Source organism: Triplophysa rosa, linkage group LG21 (genome assembly GCF_024868665.1).
Source record: "Triplophysa rosa linkage group LG21, Trosa_1v2, whole genome shotgun sequence".
In the NCBI taxonomy this organism is placed as follows: Eukaryota; Metazoa; Chordata; class Actinopteri; order Cypriniformes; family Nemacheilidae; genus Triplophysa; species Triplophysa rosa.
The window spans coordinates 20,922,299-20,938,461 of NC_079910.1; the positions used below are offsets into that span (position 1 = coordinate 20,922,299).

A 16,163-nucleotide genomic window follows, 5' to 3' on the forward strand; every position below is an offset into this window, starting at 1 on the left:
TTGTGGATTTCTGCATGTGTTTTTAATTTATGTGTTTTAAACCTTATTGCATACCTGAGTAACCCAAAATTGTTAATGAATTATAAATACATAACTTTACAGAAATGCATCAAAAGCAAGAGTTAATAACTGCATGAATATTTGTAAGGGACGTCAGGAGTTAAGTTATTTTTGTATGTAATACATTAAACACGCATCTGTCATATCACGTGACAAAAGAACGAACGACTCGGACCCGTGGACTCGGTAGGTGAACTAATCATTGTTTTCTGTTAATGCAGCCTATATGGGCAAAATAACGAATGACTCGGGCATGAAGTCTCTAGAGTTGAGCTATACTCCTTTTTGTTTCTTGTACAGATTTCAGAGCTTATATGGCTGTCAGGAAATAATAAAATTACTGTTTCTCATAACTTGTCCCTAACTACAATATAAGTTATTTCTTATTATATATCTGATCAAAACTAGCATAAATAAACGTTATGGGGTAATTTGGCTATTAACATGCAACATTAATTTAACTCTGCTCAGATGAACGAAATGACTCGAAAAAAGATTGGTTCATTCTGCTGAACGAGATTCAAACATCCAAATCGCAAAAATGAGTCGGAACTTCCCATCAAGGTTCACGTGGTGAAGTGACGTCAATGCATACCCTCTATAGAGCCCTCCATGACACGAGTTACTTCCGCATTACATTCATCCAAAGGACGCCTATGCGAGTGTCGCAACTCTCATGTTCAACGGCTCTGAACCAAATAGCAGCAGAAAGAGGAGGAGTAACGTGTACGAGGTGAATGTGAAAGAAGCCTCTTTGATGAAACAAAAGCAGTACTTAGAGTAGATTAGAAAGCTTTAAACGAAAATATAAATCTCGTCAGACTAGTACCAATCCGATACCAATACCAACGTTGGTATCAATACTATCGATATTAGGATCGATCTGCCCATCCCTAAAGAGCACTGATAGGGGCTGAGTGACTGACTGACACTGCTGAGGAAACTCTACAGTCAGCAAAATACAAACAGGTAAGATTTATTTTTGAGAATATAGACAATCCCAGCTAACAATTTTTGGTTCCCAGAACGTTATTTTCTAAGGTTCGTTTTTGGTTGTCCAGGAAAGTTTTCTTTACGTTAATAGAACGTTAGTTTCTGGTTCCCATAACGTTTTGGGAACCAAATACTAACGTAGGGGAACGTTACCTTAACGTTATAGAAACCATGAAACTAACGTTTTATTTCCGTAAAGATAACCAAAACAAACCTAAAAAAAACTTTCTGGGAACCAGAAACTAACTTTAGGGGAACGTTCCCAGAACGTTAGCCTAAAATATTTTTCTCGGGTCCGTTTGGTATTAACTATAGGCTACACGTCAGTAATGAATACATCCATGCTGTTTTTTATCCATCGCTTGTCTAATCTAATTAAAATAAGTAAAATACATCATCTCACACAATATGGAGGACGAAATCAATGCATTAGATTATTCTTTTAGCCTAATAATTCCTTTCTCATTACTGATAGTAGCCGAATTTTCGATTTAAACAGCACAGTATCATTTCTAATAAAACCACACTGTGTGTAGGCCTACCTCAACATCGGACATTATAGATATTGAAATAAAATAACCAATGACTTCAACACAATATTTAAAGCAGATTTTCATTGACAGAAGAATAAACATTTAATTATATCTTCAGGCTAACAATATTCTTGTCTCACCACAGAAGTATAGCGCGCTCCGTCTTATAACAATCAAAAGCCCGAGTTTCAGTCATAATGGTCTGTTGATTTAGATGTGTCAAATCAAGAAAATATAAGTTAACTCTCAAATCTGTACGTTTTTAAATAAAAAATAATATAAATAAACCGCTAAACTAATGTGTTAGTGGGTGAGGTAAAATGAAATGACCATTAATTTTTAAATGACGGGAGTGCGCGGCAGAGCGGAGAATGCACGTGCTCGAGCGCACACACATACAGTAACAGACAACCACACTAAAGAAATACACATGGATATATGATTGTATTTTCATTTAGCTTAACTAGTTTATTATTTTCAGCCATTAAAGGGCACATTTATTAATTTCATTTGGTCAGTATAACATGTGTTAATGTGATCTTATAATTTCTGTATTACACATGTCATTGACGTTTACCAGTTTTGATTATTTTTACCATTAAAATATAACCAAAAAATAACCATCAGGGAACGTTGTTTTCTGGTTATTTTCTGGTTGCAAAAAATAACCAATAAATAACCATCAGAGAACGTTATTTTGTGGTTATTTTCTGGTTTAAAAAATAACAAATAAATAACCATCAGGGAACGTTACTTTCTGGTTATTTAAAAAAACCAGCCTGCAACGTTCTGGGAACGTTATTTTCTGGTTGCAAAAATAAAACCTGAAAAGAATGTTCTTAGAACGTTTTTGTTCCCAAAAAAATAACCCAAAGGGAACCAAAAACTAACGTTAGCCTGGGGAACGCTCTGTGTTTGCTGGGATGCTGATTTCTGCTGTATTAAATGAAATAATATGACTACCTCTGGGATAAACTTTTGTTGTTGAAAGATGGAGGAAACTTCAACTGCAGCGGTTACAGAAACTAAAGACTAAAACACTAGTGATAGTAACTGTGATATTTAAAGATGGAGTTACACACGCAGTTTCTGCAAATCTCATATTAATCTTGAGTACCTATAGATTAGTATCGCATACTTCGTATCTTTGAAGAGTATTTAGTTTGATCACATTTATAAAAGAGAGATACAGCTGTACGATTATTTCTGGAAAACACGAGCTGCTGAGGCAGGCAGGGGTGGCGGTGTTACAAGATTTTAGTTTCCGGAATTTTCAGTTTCACTGGGCGGAGTTAAGATGAATATTCATGAGCATGCGTGTGAAACGCTTTTCAGTTTCTGCACGCAACACGTCTAGGATTATGTTGAGAAGGTAATCAGTTTTAACAAACAAAGATAAGCCTAAACCACAGTGTTAACCAGAGATGGCAAAAGTACACACATCCTTTACTTAAGTAGAAGTACAGATACTCATGTTTAAAAGTACTCAAGTAAAAGTTGAAGTACTGACTAAACTTGTTTACTCAAGTAAAAGTATAAAGTATGGGCTCTAAAATGTACTTAAGTAAAAAGTAGCCAATACTACTACCTGTTTTAGAGTCACGCTCGTACCTCACAACTGAACTACCATTATGTAGAACACAAGCATAAAAAAGACTTATGGAATAAATCTATTTGCCACTACCTAGGTAGTGGAAAAAAACACAAATTTATAAAACAATTATGATGTAAGATAAGAGTGTAAAGGACAAGCGTATTGATAATAATTGTGACAGAATTCCCTTTGTCTCAAGTTCTCAACCATAATTTTAGCTATTCTTTGTGTTGCCTTCCGCCTTGGTCCGTGGCAGCTTCTTAGACTACTAGCCTATGTCTGTGATGCGTAATAGCCAGGAAATAACTGTTTGGTACTGTGATTGTCAAAACATTTTATAACAGAATTTCACTGCTTTCAATTTTAGATTAACTGTCCCTTTAAATTTTAAGCACAGACCATTCATGGACATATCATTATACAAAGGTTGTAGACACTTGGGAGATCTTGTCAAAAAGAGAAAACTGAGAAATAAAGAGATAATTAATTAGGCAAGTCAATTTGCTTGGTAACCATTACTGTTTTTCTCGATTGGTTAAACACATTTCTTGAAATTATGCCTCGCTTTAAAATATTAAATGTTTAGCCTCTTACATTGTACGTTACACTCGTTCAACATTAAAACTGATGTCAGTGTTGCTAGATTAGGTGGACGATTTCCAGCCCAAAGGCTCACTAAAGCATACTCACTCCAACAAAAACCAGCCCAAAATTTTAACTTCCAAAATAATGTGATAGTATTTTATTGCAGTGTCAATCAACGTTGATAAGGATCGTTTTTTATTTCCTTATAATTTTAATCATGACAAGATGAAAAAATATAATAAAAATCAGGAAAATAGATCAAACAGATCAAACAAGGCAAATGCCTTATATAAATAGTGGAGTAAAGTACTGATACCAGAAAAATCTACTTAAGTACAGTAACGAAGTATTTGTACTTCGTTACTTCCCATCTCTGGTGTTAACTAAAGCATTTACCTTTTCTAGTTTGTAGGTCTGTGCATTTTGTTGTGTCTTACTGAACATTTTGTATAAAGTAGGATACAGAAGAGCAAACGTAATAAATTAACCGTCTTCTGCATTTTCACGCAGCTTTTACCCTGGCTGGATCTATTTAAAACGGGATCAATTATCATCATTAGGACGCTCCATCACCGACAACAACAGCTTTTAACCTTGACAAATGTGTTAATGTACCAATACACTTTTGAAACTAAGCTGGTTAAATTTGTATGTGTCAATGTTCACTTCTTTATTGACCTGTTACCATATTTGAAAATTACATGGGCTTAGAGACCACATTTTGCATTGTGGATATACAGTATGTGGCAATCATTTCATCATTTGTTGTGTCATTTAAATGCATTGTTTCCAGAGGTGGGTAGAGTAGCCAAAATCTTTACTCAAGTAAAAGTACAAGTAACTAGAGAAATTGTTACTCAAGTAAAAGTAAAAGTCACTATTTTAAAAACTACTTGAGTAAAAGTAAAAAAGTATGCAATGAAAAAACGACTCAAGTAGCTAGTTACTTAGTTACTTTGTATCTGATTATATAGGCCTACTACAAAGTACATTAAATTAATATTAACGCCAATATTTTAATCAATATTTTTATTATCATAAGCAGATATCTTTGCAATATACTAGAGAGACTAAAGAATAGACAAACACAGAAGAGACAAGCATTTCTGTAAATTTCATCTAGTCCTGATGTCAATGTAGTTTACACAACTTATTTAGAATAATAGACCATGTCAAACTAAAGCATGAACTAAACTCAGAGCATTTCCTAAGATGATCTAGAACATCTGCAGTGCTCTCTTAAATGAATTACACATTTTTGAACAAAGCTCATGTTTTCTCGTTTGTGTCACGTGTGTGTTGTGAAACGCTCTTACTTGTAAACAAACAGTAAACAGTGAACCACACGCCCATCAACAAGTTTTCTTCCTTCTGTTCTTCAAATGTATATTTCTGCAGGCCCACGTCTCTGTGTCTGACAGGTAACGCGCATGTTGCTGTGTCTGACGAACAGGTCGCGCGGGTGCGCGCATATGGCTGGCATTTATCATTGCTGGCAAACAATATGACACATTTGCAGTTTTGATTGTATAGTTATAGATTAATATCTACTTCATCCAACGCTCTTTGTGTTCTGCGTGTTCTTAAGTTTCGCGCTAGAGGAGTGAGTAATCCTGCTTCAGATGATTCAGATCGTGCTGCGAACTGAACAAATCATTTGAACTACTTCATTAGCCTATTCAAATGGTTTTGCCCATTGTTCAATTAATGCTTTCAAAAGAATCGACTCAAAAGAATCGATCACTCGGTAATGCCCGTATAAAGAGACGACAACCTTGAAATAAACAACGCGTTTTAAAAAGCATATTTTAAAATGAAGGAACGAAGGAACGTCACGCAATGTAAGTTATGTAACGAAGTAAAAGTACAGATTTTCTATTAGAAATTTACTCAAGTAAGAGTAAAAGTACATATTTTCCAAAATGTTACTCAAGTAAATGTAACGAAGTAAATGTAGCGCGTTACTACCCACCTCTGATTGTTTCAAGTAGGGCTGCACGATAATTAATCGCGATACCACTAAATCCCATTGTAATCGAGCTGGCTGCGACATTCAATGGGCCTCATTCATGAAACATTCGTAAATATATGAGATTGATTCTATATTTAGGGGTACATTTCAGGTCCAAAAAGTCAGGAAATCAGTATTCTTTTTTTTGATAAATAAACTAGGTGGTTGAATAATACATCCCCTTAATGTGCAAAATAAATTATATAGCAAGCTTATGCTCAATTTTTTTATAATAAATTAACACTGAATTGCCAACATTGTCAACCGTTGATGGTAACACGGTTGATAGGTAACACAGTTGATATTTCAGCCACTTTAGGGCCTTGTGCAAACTGCTGACCTTGGACTAGTTAGTACATGACCTTGATTAACTTATGTTTTTATATTCTTTCTCTACATATTGTTAAATATAACATGTGACGCAAGTTCAACAGAACATGTTGATAACACAGTTGACGGTCAATTAATCTACTCTATGTGCAGACAATAATATGGATAAAATATTGAAGAGGAGAAGTTATGACTTACCACATGGTAGGGCTGTGCCGATAAACGATATCATATCGAATCGCGATAGAATGTATTTCAAAAACGATGATAAGCTATTGGCATTTTGACTCGATATGGATTAATCTTACAGTCTAACAGAACGCAGAAATAAACGCAACAACAGTCAGTCAGCGTGCAGCTTTTATCATGCGCGTCAAAGTACAAAGTCCATTTCATACTGCACTTGGCAAAGAAAACTCAACATGATGAGGAAAACATGACTGGAAGCGGAAACAAAGGTGAAACTAACCTCGAGTTGTCATCACGCGGTTTATCAAGTGTCTTATTTTTTTTCGCAATCGCCGGTTAAACAAAACAAACTTGAGGTGCAATTGCAAGCGAGTTACTTTGAAACTCAAGCACAAACGTTTTTATATCCATCATTAACATATCTGCTAACATGAGCTGGTGCATATGAAACAAACCAGCGCTGGCCTGTACAGATTAGAGATGTAATGAAGTGAGTTTGTGTGCACATTAACATATTGAACCTTGGATGTTTACCTAAGATGCTTGCATGATTAAAGAAATGTACTACAGTTTATGTGAGATGTCTTGTTGTGAAAGACTAAGGTTCACTGAATGCATTGAATGAATCCCACTACTCGAGCAAGACATTATTGCAGCATTATGTATGTGCGCAGGTGCTGAGCCAATAGCGTTCGAATGTACACAGTAACGGAGCCCTTTCATTGGTTGAATGTACTGAATGAACACTCCCTTTACTTAACCAGTCAATTGAGTCAAAATGAGACTGAATGAACTGGTACATGTTGTTTATGACCTAATATCCTGTGTTGCAACAGTGCATTAATTTAATTAAATTTTAACTGGTTAAAGGTTAACTTTTGTTATTAAACTGCATTTAAAATAGATTCTTTTAATACAGTTTTTTAATTAAATATATATCGAAATAAATATCGTTATCGATCATTATAGAAAAAAACGATCGAGTTTACTTTTTTGCCATATCGCCCAGCCCTACCACACGGTCTTAAAAATTTCCTCCAAAAAAGGAAATGACATCATGTGACGTTTGACATGTGACTTTGTAACAAACCATTGCTGATTTATAGGGGGTTATATGGGGAGTAACAGGGTTGACACTAATTTCTCGGACATACAGTAAGTGAATGGATGATTTAATGTAGATGCATGAGCAAAATACTTTTTAAAACACCTTGTAAGAAATATATACAGAAACATGTATTCTAGAGCTGATCTGAAGAGCAAAATCTCACATTGACCAAATCGGACAGCACAAAAACAGCAGATTAAAGTAAAATGGATAATAGAGTCCATGGACCTGACATGTACCCCTAATTGTAGAATGACTCATGAGTAAATTCCGAGTAATTTGCGCTTAAAACAGACCTTCCCGAAAACTTTCCTCCTGATTCACAAATACTTCGTAAACGTCAGATCTCATACTAAAATGTGCGTATGTTAATGAATTCCAATCATTCGTAAACACAGCGCGCATGCACGCTCACTCACAATTAGCATAATCACGTCTATGATTTTACAGCTTCGCAAATTACGTATCTAGGAATGCTGGATTCCTCTGGACTTCATTCTCTGGTTTGGTTACATTGTATTGCATGAATGCATAAGAGACTAATAGGCTATATGCTTACCAATAATTTAATCAATTAAACTGTGTCCACCAAAGTATTTATAGCCAGCTAAAATAATACCTGGTGCTTTTCTGAAAACGACCAGCTGGTGGCGCCTGAGAACGCTTTGGAGGCTCTGCGCGAGTACGCGTTACTCCGGAGATGCGTTAGTTGCTGTGATTTAGAATATCTGCAACAGTTAGCCTACTTATTAGTATCTTATTTTTGAAAAATAATTCTGAATACGAAAATGCAGTAATAATAACTAAATAACTTAACTTCTCCATCGTTGTGTATGATGGTTGGTCAATATAGTGTTTGTCCCGCCTCTTTTCCACTGTGATTGGACGGCTGTGTAAAAAAGGACAGTGACGAGCTCTGCGTTTTACCCAAAGTTAAAAAGTAAAAAATTATAAAAGACAGGGCATATAACTCGTGAAATATCATTAGGATACATAGTGCATCAAAATGCAGTGTCATCAGTTTGTCTAAAATAATACAGAACGTTATTTACACGTGGTATGTAGCAGGCGTACATTTGTCTCGTACCAACTAACATTTTGAAAATACGAACATTTTCATGAATCCGAAAATTTACGTCAAAACGACTTTACCAACGATTTACACAAAAAATCGTTCTGCTCGTGTTTCATGAATGAGGCGCAATGTGTCTATTTTTTTGAATGCGTAGCTTGTCCGTGGAGCAAGGCTCTGGGATCAGTAGGAAATGCTGCTCGATCTAAACGCAGTGCGAGTTTGAGTCGCTTATAATGTGCATTTGAAAAAGCAACACCCGTCAAACATGATCATTATAAATATACTTTATTATCATTAAAATACCTGATGAGCCTTGAGGAACAGTGATAAAAAGATGTCCACAGTAGAGCTGAAGATCTTTGCCCGAACCCGACGGACCCGACGGTTTCGGTCGGGTTCGGGCTTAATTTCTATCATTTTACACGGGCTCGGGCCGGGCTTGCGCGGTAAATGAGCGGTCATGTGATGCGTTCCGATTAGTGCGAGAAAGATGCGAAAATGGATGCTGAGGAGGTGAAACGGAGGCTTGCCTCTGGCGATTACGTTTTGGTTGCACCAGCAACTAAAGCAAAGGTTCAAGGTTTCTGAGGTGTGGAAAAGTTTTGACCATGTGCATAGTGAGAATAATGAGCCAGTGGGATATGTGAGATGTTACGATGTTACAGAGGACTTATTTTATTTCTTTGTTCCAACTTCCAAGTGGCCTATGTAATATTTTGGTAAGAATACTCAGGATTCCGTATATAAGTGTATCAAAGTTTAATGATTTTGCACAACTACCACATGCAGCATACTTTCTAGCAGTAGCCTACCCAACCAGCTCTACGTGCTAATCTCCATAATACGTGCATTATGGCCAATGAGAACACAGGTGCATAAATTATAACAGGTGATTGGTCCATGACCAACATATGAATACTACATCCCCTTCCTTTTAAAGAAAACTTTGACATGCAAAATAACAGACTGCTTACTGTTTGAAAAAAACATCCTGAACAAAATATTTAGCATATGTGACTAGAAAGACTAAACATCTTAGAATGTCAAAATGTCGTACTAGTATTTATGTAATCTGTAGAGATTTAACATTTAGATAATACCATAATGTAAATACGTGGCTTAACTGTACCGCATGACATGTAAACAGCATGAGTAACATAGATGGTTATACATGCATATACATTCAAATCTCATCTAGTATTTCAACATTCACAGTTACAGGCTTTGGTATTGAAGGGCAGCGATCCGCCTACACCCTTGTACAATCACAAATCCAGAATAACTCTGGGCTTGATGGCTCGCCCATACCTGGTTTTGTAAGTGTTTTTTTGTAATAGATCTTCATTGCAATTAGGTACCGCGACAGCATCAGTCTGTGATGCCTCCGTAATAGTTGTTGTGACTGCCTCAATATCCTCACGGATTGTAGCGTCACCATACCAATTGCTGGTTTCCTTGGTGTTCAAAAGATGGTGCCTGTTTCTGCGATATTCCTGCCCTTCTTCTGTACGCACATGATATGATCGTGCAGTATCAGCTGCTTTGACGATGATGGCTGGCCTCCAATGACCTCGCTCTTGCATTCTGACAATCTGTCCTTCCTTAAGCTGAGGCAAGGGCCGGGCCGATCTGTCATAATAGCACTTTTGATGGTGTTGCATTTTCCACCTTCTCGCCTTTGCATCCTTACTGTGCACAACTTTAGGCATCAACTGCTGGTTGGTGCTAGGTAAAACTGAACGTAGGCGACGACTCATTAGCAGCTGTGCTGGGGATTTGAAATTGTCTACAGGGCTGTTACGATACTCCAGGAGACTGAGATATGGGTCTCTTTTGTCAGTCTTTGCTTTTTCCAGGAGCAACTTGGCAGTCTGGACAGATTTCTCTGCCAACCCATTACTTTGAGGGTAGTGTGGACTTGTTGTGGTGTGGGTAAATTCCCAGGTCTTGGCAAAGGTTTCAAACTCCCTTGAACTGAACTGGGGCCCGTTATCCGAAATAACAGTCTCAGGAATACCATGCCTGGCGAAAGTAGACTTTAACTTGCGGATCACAGCAGATGATGTTGTGCTGTAAAGTTTGTCCAACTCCAGGTATCTGCTGAAATAGTCAACTACCACAAGACAGACTTCATTGTTCCAGGTGAATAAATCTGTAGCGACGACTTGCCATGGCCTTTCTGGAATCTTGTGACTGATCATGGGCTCTTTGCTGTTGGAGGGACGATGTGTGAGGCATGTGTGGCATTTACTCACAATTTCTTCAATCTCTTTCCCCATCCCAGGCCAAAACATAATGTCACGTGCTCTCTGCTTGCATTTCTCAATGCCCAAGTGAGAGGCATGAATCCGTGTCAGCATTTCTGGGCGAAGGCTTGTGGGGATGACGATTTTCTCACCTTTGAAAACAATACCATGCAGGTATGACAGCTCATCACGATGGTTCCAGAATTCAGACACACCTTGGGGGCACTGTCTCTTTTCTTGTGGCCAACCTCTCTGTATGACCTCCTTTAATGTCTGGAACTGTGGGTCACTTTGGGTTTGAGCTCTGATCTCATCCAGCTTTGAGTCACTGACAGGCAGACTGCTGTACATGGTATGCACTAGCATGTCCATTCCCTCGGTAATGCTCACATCTTGATCATACAGGGACTTCCTAGACAGCGTGTCTGCGACAGGGATGTCCTTGCCAGGCCGATGAATGATGACAAAGTTGTACTTCTGGAGCTGTAAGATCATCCGCTGCAATCTTGGGGGAACCGATGCCATCGGCTTTCGCATTATGGATTCGAGAGGTTTGTGGTCACTTTCAACAATGACTTGGTTGCCATAAATGTACTGGTGAAAGCGTTTGCATCCAAAGAGAATGGCATAAAGCTCCTTTTCTATCTGTGCATAATTGACTTCAGTTTCCGTGAGTGATTTTGATGCATAACCGATTGGTCTTCCTTCCTGCAGGAGTACTGCCCCGAGCCCATACTTTGAGGCATCCACTTGTAACCGTATTTCTTTGTGAGGGTCAAAGTAGGCAAGTACAGGTCCTGGTTCACATGTGAGTAACTCTTTTATTTTCTTGAAAGCGTCGTTATGCTGCTTGCTCCAAGAAAACTCGGTTGAATCCTTCAGGAGCTGGCGGAGGGGTGTGTTTATGTCAGACAAACAGGGTGCAAACTTTGAGAGGTAGTTGATCATTCCTAACACAGTCTCGAGCTCTCCCTTGTTTTTAGGTGGCTCCATGTTTCTTACAGCCTTGACTTTTGCAGGATCTGGCTTTATGCCGTTTTCCGTGAGAAGATGCCCAAAGTAGCTCACTTCTGTAGCACAGATGATGCTCTTCTCAGGGTTGAGCTTGACTCCTCGCTCTCTGCTTCGCTGCAACATAGCTCTGAGGTTTTCATCGTGTTCAGCTTTGCTTCTTCCATACACAAGAATGTCATCAACTATAGCTGTGACTCCATGCAGACCTTCGTATGTTTCATCAATTTTACGCTGAAACTCATCCTGGGCTGAAACCAGACCGAAGGGAAGACGCCGGAAACGGTAGCGTCCAAAGACTGTGTTGAAAGTAGTCAGCTTTGATGACTCCTCTGTGAGCTTAATGGCCCAATAGCCAGGTCTAGCATCTACAACACTGAAGTAGCGGGCTCCAGCTAGCTTAACCGTTACATCTTCAAGTGTGGGTAGCGGGTAATGGGGTCTCTTAATGGCCTTGTTGAGGTTCCTTGGGTCAAGGCAAACTCTTAATTTTCCTGTGCGTGGTTTTTCGGCTACAACCATTGAGTTAACCCATTCCGTTGGCTCTGTGACCTTTACGATGACATCCTGTTTCTCCATGCAATCCAGCTCTTCCTTAAGACGGCTACGTAGTGCAATTGGGATGCGTCTCGGAGGGTGGACTACTGGGGTTGCTTGCGGGTCTAAATGTATGGTACACTCACCAGGAAACATTCCGATACCTTTGAATACATCTGCAAACTCCTCCATTACTTGTGCTTCAGCTCGTGGTTCTGTAACTGACAGGACAAGTTTGATGAGGCCAAAGTCTATACATCCTTTGAGACCTATAACTGGGGGGGGCATTTGTGTCGACAATGTAAAACGTCATGTCCATCTCAACATCGTTGCGTTTGCATTTCAGGTCGCATTTTACTTTTACGGTCAGACGTTCACCGCCATAGCCAAACAGAAGTCGAGATGTGGACTGTAGTGTGCACTGTGTGTTTAACTCTATGTATTCACTCAAGCGAATCACGTTAGCTGATGACCCAGTGTCCAACTTGAACTTGATTTCAGCTTGTTCCGGACCAACTTTAATGCTAGCAAAAGCCTCCTCTATTCCAGAGTCTTTCCTGTCTTGTGTCACCGAATCTATGAACAAATCGTCATTTTCTGCAATCAGATCCGTGTCCTCCTTACTTATTGCATGCACTTTTTTTCCGTAGTTGGCGCGACACACTTTAGCAAAATGGTTTAATTTGCCACAGACTTTGCAGACTTTTCCTCGTGCTGGACACTGAGACCTGTCGGCATGAGACTTATTTCCACAATATCCACACCCTTTGTCACAGATGCTTGTACCGCCGCTAGGTGGGGTGTCTTCCATGTGCTTGTTTGTGTGCTTGGTGCTGCGTTGCCTTGGGACTGCGCCTTTAAGAGGATGACGAGAGATAGCGTGCACGGTTTGCTCACGGAATGTGCTCGAGTTGCTTGTAATAATCTTTAATTTCGCCTGAGCCAACTCGTGAGATCTAGCCACGTCTATCGCATTCTCGAGTGTTAACCCAGAACCCACGTTCAAAAGCTTCTCTCTCTCTCTTGGTGAATGTATCCCAAACACGATACGATCCCGGACCATCTCTTCGCTATTTGCGTAATTACAGTCTTTAACAAGGAGACGTAACTCAGTTACAAACTGTTCGAAAGGTTCATGCGCTCCCTGCACCTTTTCATGGAATTTGTAGCGTGCAAATATCACATTAGCCTTGGGTTCAACATACGCTGCGAAGCGGTCATAATATGACTTCAGGATTTTTGCTTCATCTTCTGACAATGACCACGTATTGAAAATGTCACGACCCTTTTCTCCGACCCACAAAAGGAGATAACTGCATTTTTCATCCTCACCTTTTTTTTTCAGGGGTCCGCTGCACATTAGCTCCGCGTGCTGCTTAAATTTGCACCATGCTTCGGGCAGATTGCTTGCGTTCCAGTCCATTGTAGGCATCGGGACTCCGGCAGCTTCCATTCTTTGTGTTATCCGTCTCTTCTGACACCATGTAATATTTTGGTAAGAATACTCAGGATTCCGTATATAAGTGTATCAAAGTTTAATGATTTTGCACAACTACCACATGCAGCATACTTTCTAGTAGTAGCCTATTCAACCAGCTCTACGTGCTAATCTCCATAATACGTGCATTATGGCCAATGAGAACACAGGTGCATAAATTATAACAGGTGATTGGTCCATGACCAACATATGAATACTACAGCCTATAGCCTACGTTAGTCATTAATAAATTATGTTAAAACATGTATAAATGACTCATTCTTGACAAAAAGCTGTGTGCGTGCGCACATTTGAATAGCCTAAAGTCGGGCTGTAAACGGGTTCGGGCTTTTAAAAAGCTGTCAATCAAAATGTACTTGTCGGGCTCGGTCCGAATTCTGTCGTGCTCGGACCCTGTCGGGCCTAACTTTTAAGGCCCGATTACAGCTCTAGTCCATAGGCATTTCCTAGATTCTAGAACGTGTTATGGTCTTCTTCTACAGTGTGTATTTGGAGTTTACGCACGAGAGCGCCCTCTGGCTTTCGGATGCCGTAGCATTTTCCCGTACTTCACTCAAAAGCTGTGCATAAATCACGTGATATTTATCGTCGGTTTATCGTGACATCCCTAGTTTCAAGACTTTATACAGATGTGAAGTGTGTAAGGGCATATGAGTTAACTTCCCTGTTCTGTTCAGATGTGTTTTTCATTTTTTGCAAGTGTTTATAGACAACTGTGAACTAATTCATATCATATCTTTATTATATAAATTCTTGCAATGTATGCTTCAATAAATATTACGCACATTAAATAAAATGTTGCCATTACGAAAGACTCATGAAAGTTCATAAAAAGGACTAGACCTATGAATGTGCAATATTTTAAGGTGAGTGCCACACATGGCAGTTTATTACAACAGGGCCTTGACTGAGCATGGCAAACTCCACATTTGCCTAAATCACACATTTAATATAAGGGCCATTGTAAGAGTTGTTACAGTTGCTATTAACGGAGTAGTTCACTTTCAAAATAAATTTTCATGATAATTTACTCACCCCCATGTCATCCAAGATGTTTAAGTATTAATTTCTTTAGTCGAAAAGAATTTGAGGTTTCCAGGATTTTTCTCCATATAGTGGACTTCATATAGTGGACTCCATATAGTGGACTCCAAACGGTTGAAGGTCAAAATGACAGTTTCAGTGCAGCTTCAAAGGGCTTTAAACGATACCAGACGATGAATAAGGGTCTTATCTAGAGAAAGCATCAGTCATTTTCTAAAAAAAAATATATATATATGCTTTATAAACACAAATGCTCAGTTCTGCGATGCGCGTTCATGACTTAACGTAATACGTAATTACGTTGAAAAGGTCACGATTGACTTAGGCGAAAGTACAGATTCAATGTTTACAAGTTGAAGTGCAAATACTAAGTCAAACGCCGTTTACAAAAAAGGGAGTTAAAAGGTAAAACGACGATGTCGGACGATTTTGAACTTGAAGGATAAAATGAGATCGAGCTTTTCGCCCTGCCCTACCTTTTTGAACCAGAATACACAGAGGAAGAAATTAGGCAGATGGAGGAGACTGCTGCGGCGACACAAACCTCTCAAGCTTCGGGCAGACGAAGATCTAACGAGACGTGGTGGTGCACATGTGGCAAATGCCAACCATTGCCGACAGAGGAAGAATCTCAATGCTGCCACGACTGGAGTGGACCATTTCAATTCCGCCATTACAATCAGTCAGCAGCCTCCTCCAAGCGTGACGTTTTCAACGTATTACATGAAGTCATGAACGCGCATCGCAGAACAGAGCAAGGCGAGCATTTGTGTTTATAAAGCATATACATTTTTTTATTTTTTTGAAAATGACCGATGGTTTCTCTAGATAAGTCCTTCATTCATCGTCTGGTATCGTTTAAAGCCCTTTGAAGCTGCACTGAAACTGTCATTTTGACCTTCAACCGTTTGGAGTCCAATGAAGTCCGGGCAAATTGAAAACCGGCAAATGTGGAGTCTGATCATATTTGACCATGTGCTGAAAGGCTCTGTTTTAATAAATCAGAATGTATTGCACTAGGAATGTGGATTGAAAAAACAGTGACATAAACTAAAGTTCTTAAATCATAGCAGTATCATTACATTTTGTCTAATTAATAGCAACTGTAACAACTCTTACAATGGCCCTTATATTAAATGTGTGATTTAGGCAAATGTGGAGTTTGCCATGCTCAGGCAAGGCCCTGTTGTAATAAACTGCCATGTGTGGCACTCACCTTAAAATATTGTACATTCATATGTCTGGTCCTTTTTATGAACTTTCATGAGTCTTTCGTAATGGCAACATTTTATTTAATGTGCGTAATATTTATTGAAGCATGCATTGCAAGAATTTATATAATAAAGATA

General features: G+C 38.9%; 1 protein-coding gene across 1 annotated transcript in view; it reads left to right on the plus strand.

Annotated features, from left to right (window-relative positions):
* Nucleotides 1-692: 692 nt before the first annotated feature.
* Nucleotides 693-16,163, plus strand: part of LOC130544902 (uncharacterized) — a 33,257-nt gene continuing 17,786 nt past the window's right edge. The window contains exon 1 of the mRNA XM_057319070.1: nt 693-1,029. The gene's annotated coding sequence lies outside the window, so the exon portion shown is untranslated. The remainder of the gene's footprint in view (nt 1,030-16,163) is intronic.